The sequence below is a fragment of the Callithrix jacchus genome, chromosome 4 (assembly GCF_049354715.1).
Source record: "Callithrix jacchus isolate 240 chromosome 4, calJac240_pri, whole genome shotgun sequence".
Taxonomy (NCBI): domain Eukaryota; kingdom Metazoa; phylum Chordata; class Mammalia; order Primates; family Cebidae; genus Callithrix; species Callithrix jacchus.
In genome coordinates, this window is record NC_133505.1 from 42,939,438 (window position 1) to 42,954,120 (window position 14,683).

At 40.5% G+C, this 14,683-nt stretch overlaps 1 protein-coding gene and 1 pseudogene across 2 annotated transcripts in view; one reads left to right on the top strand and one right to left on the bottom strand.

The window, feature by feature from the left end:
- Positions 1-14,683, bottom strand: part of ILRUN (inflammation and lipid regulator with UBA-like and NBR1-like domains) — a 110,609-nt gene that overhangs the window by 87,769 nt on the left and 8,157 nt on the right. The window lies entirely within an intron of this gene.
- On the top strand, positions 6,647-6,740 carry LOC118153402 (small nucleolar RNA U13; annotated as a pseudogene).

Genomic DNA, 14,683 nt, shown 5'->3' on the forward strand with positions numbered 1-14,683 from the left:
TACTGCACAGTTAAAATAGGTGAATTTTATAATATGTAAACTATACCTCAATAAAGCTTACATATATAAATATATATATATATATATATTTTTTTTTTTTTTTTTTTTTTTTTTGGAGACAGAGTCTCGCTCTGTCACCAGGCTGGAGTGCAATGGTGCAATCTCAGCTCTCTGCAACCTCCGCCTCCCGTGTTCAAGCAACTCTTCTGCCTCAGCCTCCCAAGTAGCTGGGACTACTGGCACGCGCCACCACGCCCGGCTAATTTTTGTATGTTTAGTAGAGACGGGATGTCACCATACTGGTCAGGCTGGTCTCAAACTCCTGATCTCATGATCCACCCACCTTCGGCCTCCCAAAGTCAACGCTGGGATTACAGACATGAGCCACTGTGCCCAGCCAAGCTGCTATAATATTTTAAACAGAAACAAAGAGCCACAACACAGCCAGGATTTGCTTTAAAATCCTGTTCTTCTGGTGGGAAAAAAAGGCAAAACATTAATCATTGTGAAACACAGGTGGAGGGTGCATAAGGTTCTGCGTGCGTAGTCTCTCTCTCTTTCTCTACACACACACACACACACACACACACACACACACACACACACACACACAGAGTTTTTTTTTAAAGACAGGGTCTCATTTTGTCACTCATGCTCCAGATCAGTGGCACAATCTCGGCTCATTGCAGCCTCCACCTCCCAGGCTCAAGTGATCCTCCTGCCTCAGCCTCCCAAGTAGCTGGGACTATAGATGCACACCACCATGCACAGCTAAATATACTTTTATTCAAAATAAAAATGTCAGTACCTATATAAAATACAGCCATCACACACATAAAAGACATAAGACTTCACCAGCAATCAAGGAAACACAAAGTAAAACAAGAAATACCTTTTATATCAGATAAATCTACCACCTGGTAAAGATAAAAACATAATTCTCCAAAATCAGGCTTTCTACTGCCTATTAAAATTAATGGGTACATACTTCTTAATTTTAGAAGGCAATCTGGCAATGTTTATCAAGAACCTTCAAAAGGGCATACTTTGACCTGCCAATTCCGCTTCTCAGAATTTGTTCTAAATAAATACAAAAGTTTTATGTAACAATAAAAAAAAAGAATTGAAGGCCAGGCTTGGTGGCTCACATCTGTAATCCTAGCACTTTGGGAGGCCAAGGCAGGCGGATCACCTGAGGTCAGAAGTTCAAGACCAACCTGGCCAAGATGGCGAAACCCCATCTCTACTAAAAATGCAAAAATTAGCCAGCATGGTGGTATACACCGGTAATCCCAGCTACTCAGGAGGCTGAGGCAGCAGAATAGCTTGAACCCAGGAGGCAGAGGTTACAGTGAGCCGAGATCATGCTACTGCACTCCAGCCTAGGTGACAAAAGATGACTCCATCTCAAAGGAAAAAAAAAGAGCCAGCGCAGTGGCTCCTGTAATCCCAGCATTCTGGAAGGCTGAGGTAGGCAGATCACCTAAGGTCAGGAGTTCGAGACCAGCCTGGCCAACAAAGTAAAACCCCGTCTCTACTAAAGATACAAAAAATTAGCCAGGCATGGTGGCACGCACCTGTAATCCCAGCTACTTGGGGAGGCTGAGGCAGGAGAATCACTCGAACCCAGGAGGCAGAGGTTGCAGTAAGCCGAGATCGCGCCATTACACTCCAGCCTGGGTTACAGGGTGAGACTCCATCTCAAAAAAAAAAAAAGAATTGAGAGAGATGAAAATAATTAAGCAAGTGAACAGATATTAATTATAATAGTGAAAAAAATCAATAAATGACTACCTTACAGAATACTCAATGGGATGCTAGGAGTTATGAAAAACAGATATGGAAAGCTAACTATAATATATTTAAGTTAAAAAATAGGCTATAAAGCAGTATGTATACATGATTATATTTTAATGTGAAATATATAAAATGCATATGACTAGCTGTATCTGTATGTATATGAACACAAACTCAAGTTATTAGCTTTTAGTATTACAAGCAGCTTTACTGTTTTTCATTGTTGTTGCTCCCCAAGGTATAATCCCATTTATTAAAATCAAAACAGGCCGGTTACTGTGGCTCATGCCTGTAATCCCAGTACTGTGGGATGCTGAAGTGGGAGGATTGCTTGCACCAAGGAGTTAGAGGCCAGTCTGGGCAATATGACAAAACCCCATATGTATAAAAACTACAAAAACCAGCCAGGTGTGGTGGCACATGCCTTTAATCCCAGCTACTTGACAGGCTGAGGTGAGAGGATTACTTAAGCCCAGGAGGTTGAGAGGCTGCAGTGAGCTGTGATCACACCAGCCTGAGTGACACAGTGAGATCCTATCTTAAAAAAAAGGGGGGGGGAGCAGGGCATGGTGGCTCACACCTGTAATCCAAGCATTTTGGAGGCCAAGGCAGGCAGATCACCTGAGGTCAGGAGTTCAAGACCAGCCCAACCAACATGGTGAAACCCCGTCTTTATTAAAAAAAAAAGGGGGGTGGTTTGAGGGTTGCGATTATAGGTGCATACCACCACATCCAGCCTGATAATTTACATATTTAATATTACATAATTTCACATTAAAAAATTTTTTTTTTTTGAGACAGAGTCTTGCTCCGTTGCCCAGGTTGGAGTGCAATGGCGCAATCTTGGCTCACCGCAACCTCCTTCTTCTGAGTTCAAGAAATTCTCTTGACTCAGCCTCCCAAGTAGCTGAGATTACAGGCGCCTGCTACCATGCCCAGCTAATTTTTGTGTTTATTAGTAGATATGGGCTTTCACCATGTTGGTCAGGCTGGTTTTGAACTCCTTATCTCAGGTGATCCACCCGCCTCAGCCTCCCAAAGTGCTGGGATTACAGGTATGAGCCACTGTGCCCACCCTAATTTATTTTTATTTTTATTTTTCAACTTTTATGTTCAGGGTGTATGTACACGTGCAGGTTTGTTACATGGGTAAATTACATGTCACCGGGGTTTGGTAAACAAGTGATTTCATCACTCAGAAAGTAAGCATGGTACTACCTGATAGGGCTTGATTCTGAATTTGCTGGGTTTTTATATCCAGCATTATTAGTTTTACAATCAGGTATAAAAAAAAGAAATTTCATTTCCTAAAAAGGTAAAGCTCTTCATGGAAAAAAGACAAAAGTGCAAGTTCAGTAAATTCATAAAATAAACACAACAGACCTTTAGCACATGAAAGTACTCATGAGAAATAACAAAACAGGGTGGGAGGAGGGTGAGGATCAGGAAACTACTTGTCAGGTACTATGCTTATTATCTGGGTGACAATCTGTACAATTATCCATATAACAAACCTGTACGTGTACCTCCAAACCTAAAATAAAAATTGGAAGGAAAAAAAAGAAATGGCTAAATACAAATTAAAATAAGATCACATTTTTTACCTATGAAACTGGAAAAAAATATATTAGGCACCACACTGATGAAACTGGTCAAATAGTCACTCATTATGGTAATGGCAGAAATACAAATGCATCCAACCTTTATGAGGTGTAAGACAATTTGTCAATTAAGTATTAAGAGCATTAAAAGCCATGTTTATATTTAGCCCAGCAATCCTCAGCCCGGCAATCTAATTCTAGGAATAATTCTAGGAATAAATTGTAAGGAAATAGGGATGCAAGCCAAGATTTAACTATAAGAAATGTTCAATACTGAGTATATATTGAAAAAAAGTTTTAACAATCTAGATATCCAAAAAAGGGTATTAATCATATCTATGTAACAGAATACTATAACACTTTTGAAGGTAAGCATTGGATTGTATTTACTAAGACTGGGAAAATGGTTATAAGATATTGTTCAGTGAAGAACAGATTACACAACAAGGTATATAGTGGGTTAAATAGTACCTCCCCAAAATTCATGTCCATCCAGAACCTCAGAATGTGACCTTATTTGGAAATAGGGTCTTTGCAGATGTAATCGGTTAAGATGAGGTCATATAAGATTAGGGTGGGTCTTAAATCCAATTGACTGGTATCCTTATAAGGAAAAGTAGATTTGGAGACATACATAGGAAAGCCATGTAACTAATAAGGCAGACATACAGCTACAAGCCAAGGAAGGCCAAAGATTGGAAGGAACCACTAAAAGCTAAAAAGGTAAGAAGGGATTCTGCCCTAGAAACTTCAGAGGAATTATGGTCCTGCTAACACCCTCAATTTGGAACTTGTAGCTTCCCAAACTGTAAGAAAGTTCATTTCTATAGGTTTAAGCCACCCAGTTTGTGTTATTTCTTATGGCAACACTACAAAATTGACACAATGTGTGAAATACAGTAATCAGGACACAGGCTACATAGGTTTGAATCCCATTTTCACCTATGTGACTTTAGGTTATTTAACCTCTCTGAGCCTCTTTTCCTTTTGTTAAAAAATGAGGATAACAGTATTCATTCCCTAGAATTACCATATTAAATTATATATTAAATATAAACCACTTAAAACAGTATCTAGAATATAGTAAATGCCCCACTTTTATAAAACAAGCACAGGTACACACACACAAAATATATTATCAGAATATACATATATTAAAAGGTTAACATTTGTATTTCTGAGTCCCATATTTATGGCTTATTTTTGGTTTTTGTTTGTTTTATCAGTACTTTCTAAATTATATCTTTTTTTTTTTTTTTTGAGACAAGAGTCTCGCTCTTTTGCCCAGGCTGGAGTACAATGGCGTGACCTCAGTTCACCGAAACCTCTGCCTCCTGGCTCAAGCAATTCTCCTGTCTCAGCCTCCTGAGTAGGTAGAATTATAGGTGGCTGGCTAATTTGTGTATTTTTAGTGGAGATGAGGGTTCACCATGTTGGCCAGGCTGGTCTCAAACTCCTGACCTCAAGTAATCTGCCTTCCTCAGCCTCCCAAAATGCTGGGATTACAAGTGTGAGCCACTGCGCCTGGCCTGTTTTTTATATCTTTCTATTTTTTTTTAAACTTTTGCCAATATTCAGATCCTAACAATGTTTTTTGTTTTTTTTTTTTTTTTTGGAGCAGGAGTGGCAGTTTATTTTAGAAGGCTTTAGAACAGGAAAGAAATAAAAAGCACACATGGAAGAGACCCAAGCAGGCAACTTAAAGGACAAGTGCTGTTTATGTCATAATAAAATACAATTATTTTTAAAATTTAAAAATAAGGCAGAGCTTCCTTGTCATAGTTGTATGCAAGTTCCAACACCCAGCCAGTGGTTTTCACCCTTCTCAAGGCCTGTTATCAAAGTGTTAAAATTTTTTTTTAAAGTAAAAAATAAAATTTACTTTAGAAAATAAACTGCTGACCAGAAAGCACTTTAGAAGCACATCATGTATCATTCAATCAATCATTAGAAGGTGGTTGCTTCATAAGAGGCTGTGAATCACTGACCTCAAGCACAATAATTCAAGTGTGAACCCTCAGAAACGCTTGACAGACCTGGGGCTCAAAACACACTAAAAAAAGCACAACTATTCATTTTAAAAGGCAGGTTTTTAAAACCTCAGTACATGGTGGGGCTGATCCTTATATTTGGGAATAAACTGGTCCCCCTCCCAAGACAAACATTAACTTTGGCAAATGAAAACACCTTTACTAAATCAATTACCCTTCCAACAAGTGAAAAACGTATTCAACTTCTCTGCACAAGGTGATTTAACAAGAGTTAAACCCTGTCACTGGGTGTGGTGGCTCATGCCTGAAATCCCAGCACTTTGGGAGGCCATGGCAGGAAAACTGCTTGAGCTCAGGAGTTTCAGACCAGCCTGCGCAACACAGCAAGGCCCTGTCTCATTTTAAAAATAAAAAATAAAAATAAAGGTTAGACCTTTTCGGTTTCAGTCCTGTTGCATTTTGGGTTTCCTGTTCTCTGACAATATTATTTACATGATATTGTCAGATGAGCTTACTACTAGACAGTTTACTTCTTAACAAAGCAAAACTAAGTTTTGATAAAATCATACATAATTACTGGATAAGAGTTTGTTGTCTAATGAGAAGAGATTTTACTATATATCAAATGACCAAAGTCCACTACTACATTGTTTTTGTTTGTTTTGTTTGTTTGTTTGAGATGAAGTCTTGCTCTATCGCCGAGGCTGGAGTACAGGCAACCTCCAACCTCCACCTCCCGGGTTCAAGCGATTCTCCTGCCTCAGCCTCCAGAGTAGTTGGGATTACAGGCACCTACCACCACTACTAGCTAATTTTTGTATTTCTAGTAGAGATGGGGTTTTCACCATGTTGGCCAGGCTGGTGTCGAACTTCTGACCTCATGATCTACCCACCTTGGCCTCCTAAAGTGCTGGGATTACAGGCATGAGCCACTGCGCCTGGCCTTGTTTGTTTAAAACAGTGTTGCTCTGTCACCCAGCCTGGAGTGCAATGGGGTAATCTCAGCTCATTGCAACCTCCATCTCCTGGGCTCAAGTGATCCTTGAATCTCAGCATCCCAAGTAGCTGGGACTACAGGCACATGCCACCATGCCCAGCTAATATTTGTATTTTTGTAGAGATGGGGTCTCCCCATGTTGCCAAGGCTTATCTTTAACTCCTAGACTCAGATGATCTGCCTGCCTCAGCCTCCTAAAGAGCTGGAATTACAGGCATGAGCCACCACAGCCAGACATTGTTAATTTTTTAAAAATATCAATCCTTTTGTAGCTCATGAATGATTGGGTGTTCACACTTATGTGAGACATGTGCCTCAAACCTTGTTAGACATTGGCACATTATCTCTCTGATGTGAAAAAAATAAAAATTTTAAAAATCCATTCAGAGCCACATAGGGAGACCCCCATCTCCACAAAAAAGTTTAAAAATTAGCCAGCCATGGTGGCACACATCTGTAGTCCCAGCTATTCAAGAGGCTGAGGTGGAAAGATTGCTGGAGCCCAAGAAGTCAAGGCTGCAGTGAGCCACGACCGTGCCACTGCACTCCAGTCCAGGTGACAGACCAAAACAGTTTCACCAACAACAAAAAAAATCAGGACATTTCCCTCTAATAACCTACATTTTTTACTTTGTCTCAAAAACACATACACACACACACACACGAGTACATACAAACATGTGTTTGTATGTGTGTGTGTGTGAGTGTATGTATGTATATATGACCAGCCTATCTAATACCTTGACAATTAAATTCAGTTCCCACTCAAACAATGGAGGTATAAGAGCCTTGGTATCCATTACTCTGAAGAGTAAAAACAATTAACAGCAATAGCCATAGCTGTTTAAAAAGTTTATATATATATAATTTTACATACACACACATGCACAGACTATTCTGTGCAATGAGGCAATCTCAGCTCAGAATATAATGAACAGAAATTTTCTTTTAATAGAGATTGGCCAGGCTGGGCTCAAACTCCTGACCTCGTGATCCACCTGCCTCAGCCTCCCAAAGTGCTGAGATTAAAGGTGTGAGCCACTGCACCCGGCCAATGCACAGAAATTTTCTAAAAGCTCAGAAGAAATTGTTAGTAGTGGCTACATCTGGAAACAGGAGGGATTTATGCTTCTCATATTTAGTACAGAAGTTACAAATGAGTAGCCCAAGGACTAGATTCTGCCTACAGATGTGCTTTATTTGGTCTTCAGTGTTTTAAAAATACTTGAATTAATTACCAATATTTAAAAATCAAGACATTTCAGTCTGTCGCAGTGGCTCACGCCTGTAATCTCAGCACTTCGGGAGGCCAGGGTACTGCTTGAGCTCTGGAGTTTAGTGACGCCAGCCTGGCCAACATGGCAAGACCCCATCTCTACTAAAAATACAAAAACTTAACCAGGCATGGTGGCATGTGCCTGTGGTCCCAGCTACTTAGGAGGCTGAGGTGGAAGGATCGCTTAGAGCCTAGGGACGGGATATGGGGGGGAGGGAGGTTGCAGTGAGCAGAGACCCTGCCAATGTACTCTAGCCTACGTGAAAGAGAGAGACACTGTGCCTTCCCCACAAGAAAACCAACAAAATCAGGACATCTTCTATAAAAATCTGTATTTTTAACTTCTCTTGAAAAAAACAGAAAAATCTACCACTGCCCCCGCCCCGCATTCTAGTGGGACACCATTTCATTTAAGGCATGTATCAGACATGCTCTTTATAAAGGCAAGGCTTTCCAGTTCACACACATTTCTATTGTTGCCCATTTGGCACCTACACATATTTCAGTTTGCAACCCCTGTTTAGACTATTCTAAACTATTTGAACTTGTTATCCACTTATATGACTTTTTAAAGTTTTTACTCAATGGAAACACAATGGCAATGACCTAAGAGAACTTTAGAGAGCTTACAAAATATTTTTGTCCATTCACATCTAAATAACCAAGTAACATAAGCACAAGAAAAAAATTAAGCCTTTTCTTCCATCTACACTTACACATTACTTTAACAAATGTTTACTACTATGTACAAAGCAGTGCATAACAGGATTAGGGAGAAACAAAAGTTGTTAGGGGGCACTGTCCTCTTAAAAGTGTGTTTCTGTTCATAATTAATGCTATTAAATAGGAAAGTGGAGTTCAAAGAAGAGTACACTACTAAAAACAGAATTACTATGTTGATTTCAGAAAAATAATAGGACTTCTTCAGGTAGAAAGTAAAAAACAGCATTCTAAGCAGGAGAAACAAGTTTAAAATTGGGAGAGCAAAAGTTTATGTGGGAATGAGCAGCAGCTTAGTTTGAACAGAGCAGACAAAAGCAGAATATTCAGTAGAAACATATGCCAGGAAAGGCAGAAGTAGGTAAACTGGGACGAGTCTTTGCAGGGTCCTGAATGAATGTCAAGTTAAAGCTTGCTATTCTTTATCTGGTAAGAAACAAGGCCCTGCTAGAAGTTTCTGAGAAAAGAAGGGATTGAAGCTATGATTTAGAAAGATTAACCTACTAGTGGTATGTCCACAAAATAGACTGAAAGGAAGAAAGCCACATGTAGAAAACTGATTTGGACTATGCCTATGTTACTCTGTTAAACTGGTAACATAATCTGTAAACTAAGGCAGTGGTAGTGGGAATGGAAGTATACCGTCAAATCCAGGTGGAAATTAACTGGATCTGGCAAATGAACTGGGGTGTCCAGGGAAGAGAGGGCCTTAAAGATAACTCAGTTCAAGTCTAATTTCTGGGAGACCACTGGGGGTACAAACAGAACAAGGAAAAGTAAGGAAAAGGACAAACTGACCTTTTATTATTTTTATTATTTTTTTTTGAGGCGGAGTTTCGCTCTTGTTGCCTAGGCTGGAGTGCAATGGTGTGATCTCGGCTCACTGCAACCTCCACCTCCCAGGTTCAAGTGATTTTCCTGTCTCAGCCTCCCAAGCAGCTGGGATTACAGACAAGTACCACAGTGCCCAGCTAATTTTGTATTTTTAGTAGAGATGGGGTGTCTCCACGTTGGTCAGGCTGGTCTCGAACTCCTGACCTCAGGTGATCCGCCCACCTAGGCCTCCCAAAGTGCTGGGATTACAGGTGTTAGCCACCGCACCTGGCTATTTTTATTTTTTAGTTTTTTAAATTTTTTATTTTTTTTAGAGACAGGGTCTTGCTATGTTGCCCAGGCTGGAGTACAGTGGCTATTCACAGGTATAATCCAACTACTAATCAGCACAGGAGTTGTGACCTGCTCCATTTCTGACCTGGGATGGTTCACTTCTTCTTAGGCAACCTGGTGGTCTCCCACTCCCAGGAGATCACCATATGGATGCCAAACTTAGTACAGACACCTAACCAGCATAGCACACTACAGCCCAGAACTCCTGGGCTCAAGCAATCCTACCACCTCAGCCTCCCAAGTAGCTGAGACTACAGGTGTGCACCACCAGGCCTGGCAAACTGACCTTTTAAACACATCTAGTTTTGAATGTCAGTAGAACATTCATAAGTTTTCTGCCCCCACCAGAAAATTCTGCACAGTTTTTTCTGGCCCAACTTTTAGTGATGGCTGAAGAGAATAAATATGTATTTACTACAAGTTAAGGATATATTTAATACAGAGCTAATGAGAAGCTAGTCCCAGAGCAGAAACATCAAAATTAAGCTCCACAGAATGAAGCTTGTCCCCACCTCATACCATACACAAAAATTAATTATACAAAATGGATATCCATATACAAAATAGACCAACAACCTCAATATAAAGAACTAAAACTATAAAACTCATAGAAGAAAACCAAGGGATAAATCTTCATGACCTTGGATTTTGTAATGGATTCTTAGATATGACATCAAAAACACAAATGAAGAAAAAAAGAATTGATATGGACCTCAGCACATTAAAAACATCTGTGCATCAGGCCAGGCTCTGTGGCTCACGCCTGTAATCTCGGCACTTTGGGAGGCCGAGGTGGGTGGATCACAAGGTCAGGAGTTCAAGACCAGCCTGGCCAAGATGGTGAAACACCGTCTAAAAACAAAAATTAACCGGGCACAGTGGCAGGTGCCTGTAATCCCAGCTACTTGGGAGGCTGAGGCAGGACAATTGCTTGAACCAAGGGGGCACAGGCTGCAGTGAGCTGAGATCACACCACTGCACTGGGTGACAGAGTGAGACTCCATCTCAAAAAAAAAAAAAGAAATGTGCATCAAAAGACGTCAAGAAAGTGAAAAGACAACCTACAGAATGGGAGAAAACAGTGCGACTGATACACCTATAAGGGTTTCATATCCAGAATATATAAAGACTTCTTATAACTGAACAACAAAAAGACAACCCAATTTAAAAATGGGCAAAGTCTTTTTATGCTGACAGTGCTCCAGCAAACATAGTGAACACTCCTAAAAGCCACCAGACTTTCTAAAAGAAGTATGGCAAACACTAACTCCACAAAGTGACACAATATAAGAAAGGCAAGGATTCTCTGTATGTCCAGGGAAAGCAGAATTACGACAGGAAACAGAGTGGCTATGGTGGGCAGACTAAGCCAATTTTCCAGAAAGAGGCTAAAATTATAAAGAAGATTATGCTGAGGTTAGAGTGCATTGAACCCAACTGCAGATGTAAAAAAAAATGCTAGCTTTAAGACATGCAAGCATTGTGAACTAGGAGGAGATAAGACAAGAGAGGGTCAAGTGATCCAGTTCTAAATGTCATCTTTTATTTTATTATGAAGACAATAACATCCTGAGGTTAACGTCACTTCATCTGGTTGCTATTGGTCTTCTGGGAGGAAATAAACTAGAGCCATCAATAAAATTCCTCTTGGGGGGAAAAAAGAAAATGGATTTAAATGGGTATTTCTCCAAAGATACACAAATGGCCAATAAGCACATAAAAATATGTTCACAGGCTGGGCGCGGTGGCTCAAGCCTATACTCCCAGCACTTTGGGAAGCTGAGGTGGGTGGATCACAGGGTCAAGAGATCGAGACCATCCTGGTCAACATGGTGAAACCCCGTCTCTACTAAAAATACAAAAATTAGCTGGGCATGGTGGTGCATGCCCATAGTCCCAGCTACTCGGGAGGCTGAGGCAGGAGAATTGCTTGAACCAGGAGGCAGAGGTTGCGGTGAGCTGAGATCACGCCATTGCACTCCAGCCTGGGTAATGAGCGAAACTCCGTCTCAAAAAAAAAAAAGTTCACATAATAATTAGAAAAATGAGAATCAAAATCATAATAAGGTACCAATCCTTATCCACAAGGATGGCTATAGCTTTTAAAAAAAATATTCCATTAAACTGGAAGTTTAAAAAAATAAAAAAGAAAAATAATGAGTGTTGGCAAGGATGTGGAGCAGTTCATACATTGAGGGTGGGAATGTAAAATGATTCAGCCACTGTGAAAAACAGTTTGGTGATTCTTCAAAAACAGAATGACCATATGACCCAAAACTTCCATTCCTAAGATACATACCCAAAGGAACTAAAAAAAGGTACTCAAACAAATACAGGTACAGGTATACACACATATTCAAAATGCTACTCAGAAGAGTCAAAAGATTACACCTGTGAATAGCCACTGCACTATTATATGAATAGATAAAACAAATTGTGATATGTAAATACAATGGACTATTTAGCCATAAAAAAGAGAGTAAGGCCAGCTCACACCTGTAATCCCCAAGCTTTGGGAGGCCAGTATAGGATCTACCTGCTTGTTTGTAGGAGTTCGAAACAAGCCTGGTCAACATGGCAAAATCCTGTCTGTAGAAAAATACAAAACTTGGCTCGGCATGGTGGCACATGCCTATTGCTAGCTACTTGGGAGACTGAGGTGGGAGGATGGATTGAGCCCAGGAGGTCAAAGCTGCAGTTAGCCATGGTAGCGCTAGTGCACTCCAGCCTGGGCAACAGAATGAGACTGTCTCAAAAACAACAACAACAAAAAACACGAAGTACTAATATTACAACATGGATGAATCCTGAAAACATTATGCTAAATGAAAGATGCCATGGCAAGAAACTTATAGGCTTCACTAAAAGAAAAATGGCTGGACACAGTGGCTCACGCCTGTAATCCCAGCACTTTGGGAGGCCAAGGCAGGCAGATCACTTGAGGTCAGGAGTTTGAGACCAGCCTGGCCAACATGGCAAAACCCTGTCTCTACAAAAAATACAAAAATTAGCCAGGTGTGATCTTGTGCCCCTGTAATTCCAGCTACTTGGGAGGTTGAAGCAGGAGAATCACTTGAACCCAGAAGGTGGAGGCTGTAGTGAGCCGAGATCGTGCCACTGCACTCCAGCCTGGGCAACAACAACAACAAAAAAAAAGATGCAGACACAAAAGGACAAATATTGTATAATTCTATTTATATGAAATATCCAGAATAGGTACATACATAGAGACAGAACTCAGAATCTTGTTGCCAATGGCTGAGGAGAGAATAGTTCTTTACACCTGCTTAATGGGTGTAAAGTTTCATCCTGGGGTTACGAAAAAGTTTGGAAACAACAGACAAGTGGTGGTTGCATGACATTGCGAATGTGCTGACCACCACTGAATGTGTTCACTTTAAAACAGTTAATTTTGCCAGGCACAGTTTGCATACATGTAGTCCCAACTACTCAGATGGCTGAGGTGGAAGGATCACTTGAGCCTCGGAGTTCAAGGCTGTAGTGTGCTACATGATCATGCCTGTAAATAGCCATTTCACTCCAGCTGGGGCAACATAGTGAGAATTTGTCTCTAAAAATATTAAAATTAGGCCAGGTATGGTGGCTCACGCCTGTAACCCCAGCACTTTGGGAAGCCAAGATGGGCAGATCACAAGATCAGGAGTTTAAGACCAGCCTGGCCAATATGGTGAAACCCCCTCTCTACTAATAATACAAAAATTAGCAGCACATGGTGGCACACGCCTGTAGTTCCAGCTACTCGGGAGACTGAGGCAGAAGAATCACTTGAACCTGGGAGGCGGAGGTTGCAATGAGCCGAGATTGCGCCTCTGCACTCCAGCCTGGGTGACAAAGCGAATCTCCATCTCAAAAAATAAATAAATAAATAAAAGTAAATAAAAATAAACTAGTTAATTTTACGTGGTATCAATTTCACAATTTTATTTTTAAAATCAACGATTTCCAAATAAAAAATAAAAATGAGCTCCTTATCTTGTAATGCCTTTATCTCATTAATCACATTTTAGCAAAGCCAATCTTCTATATGGCCCCTGCTCCACTTGCTCCTCCTTGGTTTCACCTAGAAAATACCTTCTGACTACAATATGGTATTTTTCCATCAATTCTAATCCCCCAACCATTTCAAAACTTAATTTTCTTTTTTTTTTTTTTTTTGGAGACAGGGTATCACTCTATTTCCCAAGCTGTAGTGCAGTGGTGTGATCTCAGTTCACTACAACCTCCGCCCCCTGAGTTCAAGCAATTCTCCTGCCTCGGCCTCCCAAGTAGCTGGGATTACAGGTACATATCCCCCTGCCTGGCTAATTTTTTGTGTGTTTTTTAGTAGAGACAGGGTTTCACCATTTTGGCCAGGCAAGTCTTGAACTCCAAGCCTCAAGTAACCTGCCCACTTTGGCCTCCCAAAATGCTGAGAGTACAGAAAACTTAACTTAGAAGCAACTTGCCCATAGCAGGCATGCAATCCTTGTGATCTATTCAATTCAGACCACTCCTGTCTGTTCTGAAAGTTTACTGTTAATTCAGAATTAGGATAGGAATGTTTCTTCTCATTATCCTGTAACTTTTCTCTGATAGTTTCAGGTGAGTTTCCTATTAGAAAAGAAAATTATGATAGGGGATGTCCTCTGCTAGGGATCTAATCAAAATACATTTGTTTAAATATTGCCTAGTTGATGGTTTTTGCTTTCACGTACCAGATGAATTTTGTGTTTGGGAAATGGGAAACGGAGGCAGTAAAGAAACCACCTCTGCCCACTCTGGCTATAACAGTGATTAGTTTAGACATGATCTATGCTCAGAAATGCAAGTCCTGCAGTAACAGCACAGTAAAAAAAGACTTTCTGCAGGATAGCAACGTACTTTTTACTGTGTTCCTTTAAAACTAAAATGAACCTGGATGCTCTATTTGTAAACTATTTTACATTATACCAAGAGTCCCAATTTGCATGTACTTAAAAAAAAAAAGACCAAAAAAAGTAGAAAATAATCCCAGCACTTTGGGATGCTGAGGCAGATGGACTGCTTAAGGCCAGGAGTTCAAGACCAGCCTGGGCAACACGAAACCCCTGTCTCTACAAAACTAAATAAAGTAGCCAGGCGGAGGTGGCAAAGA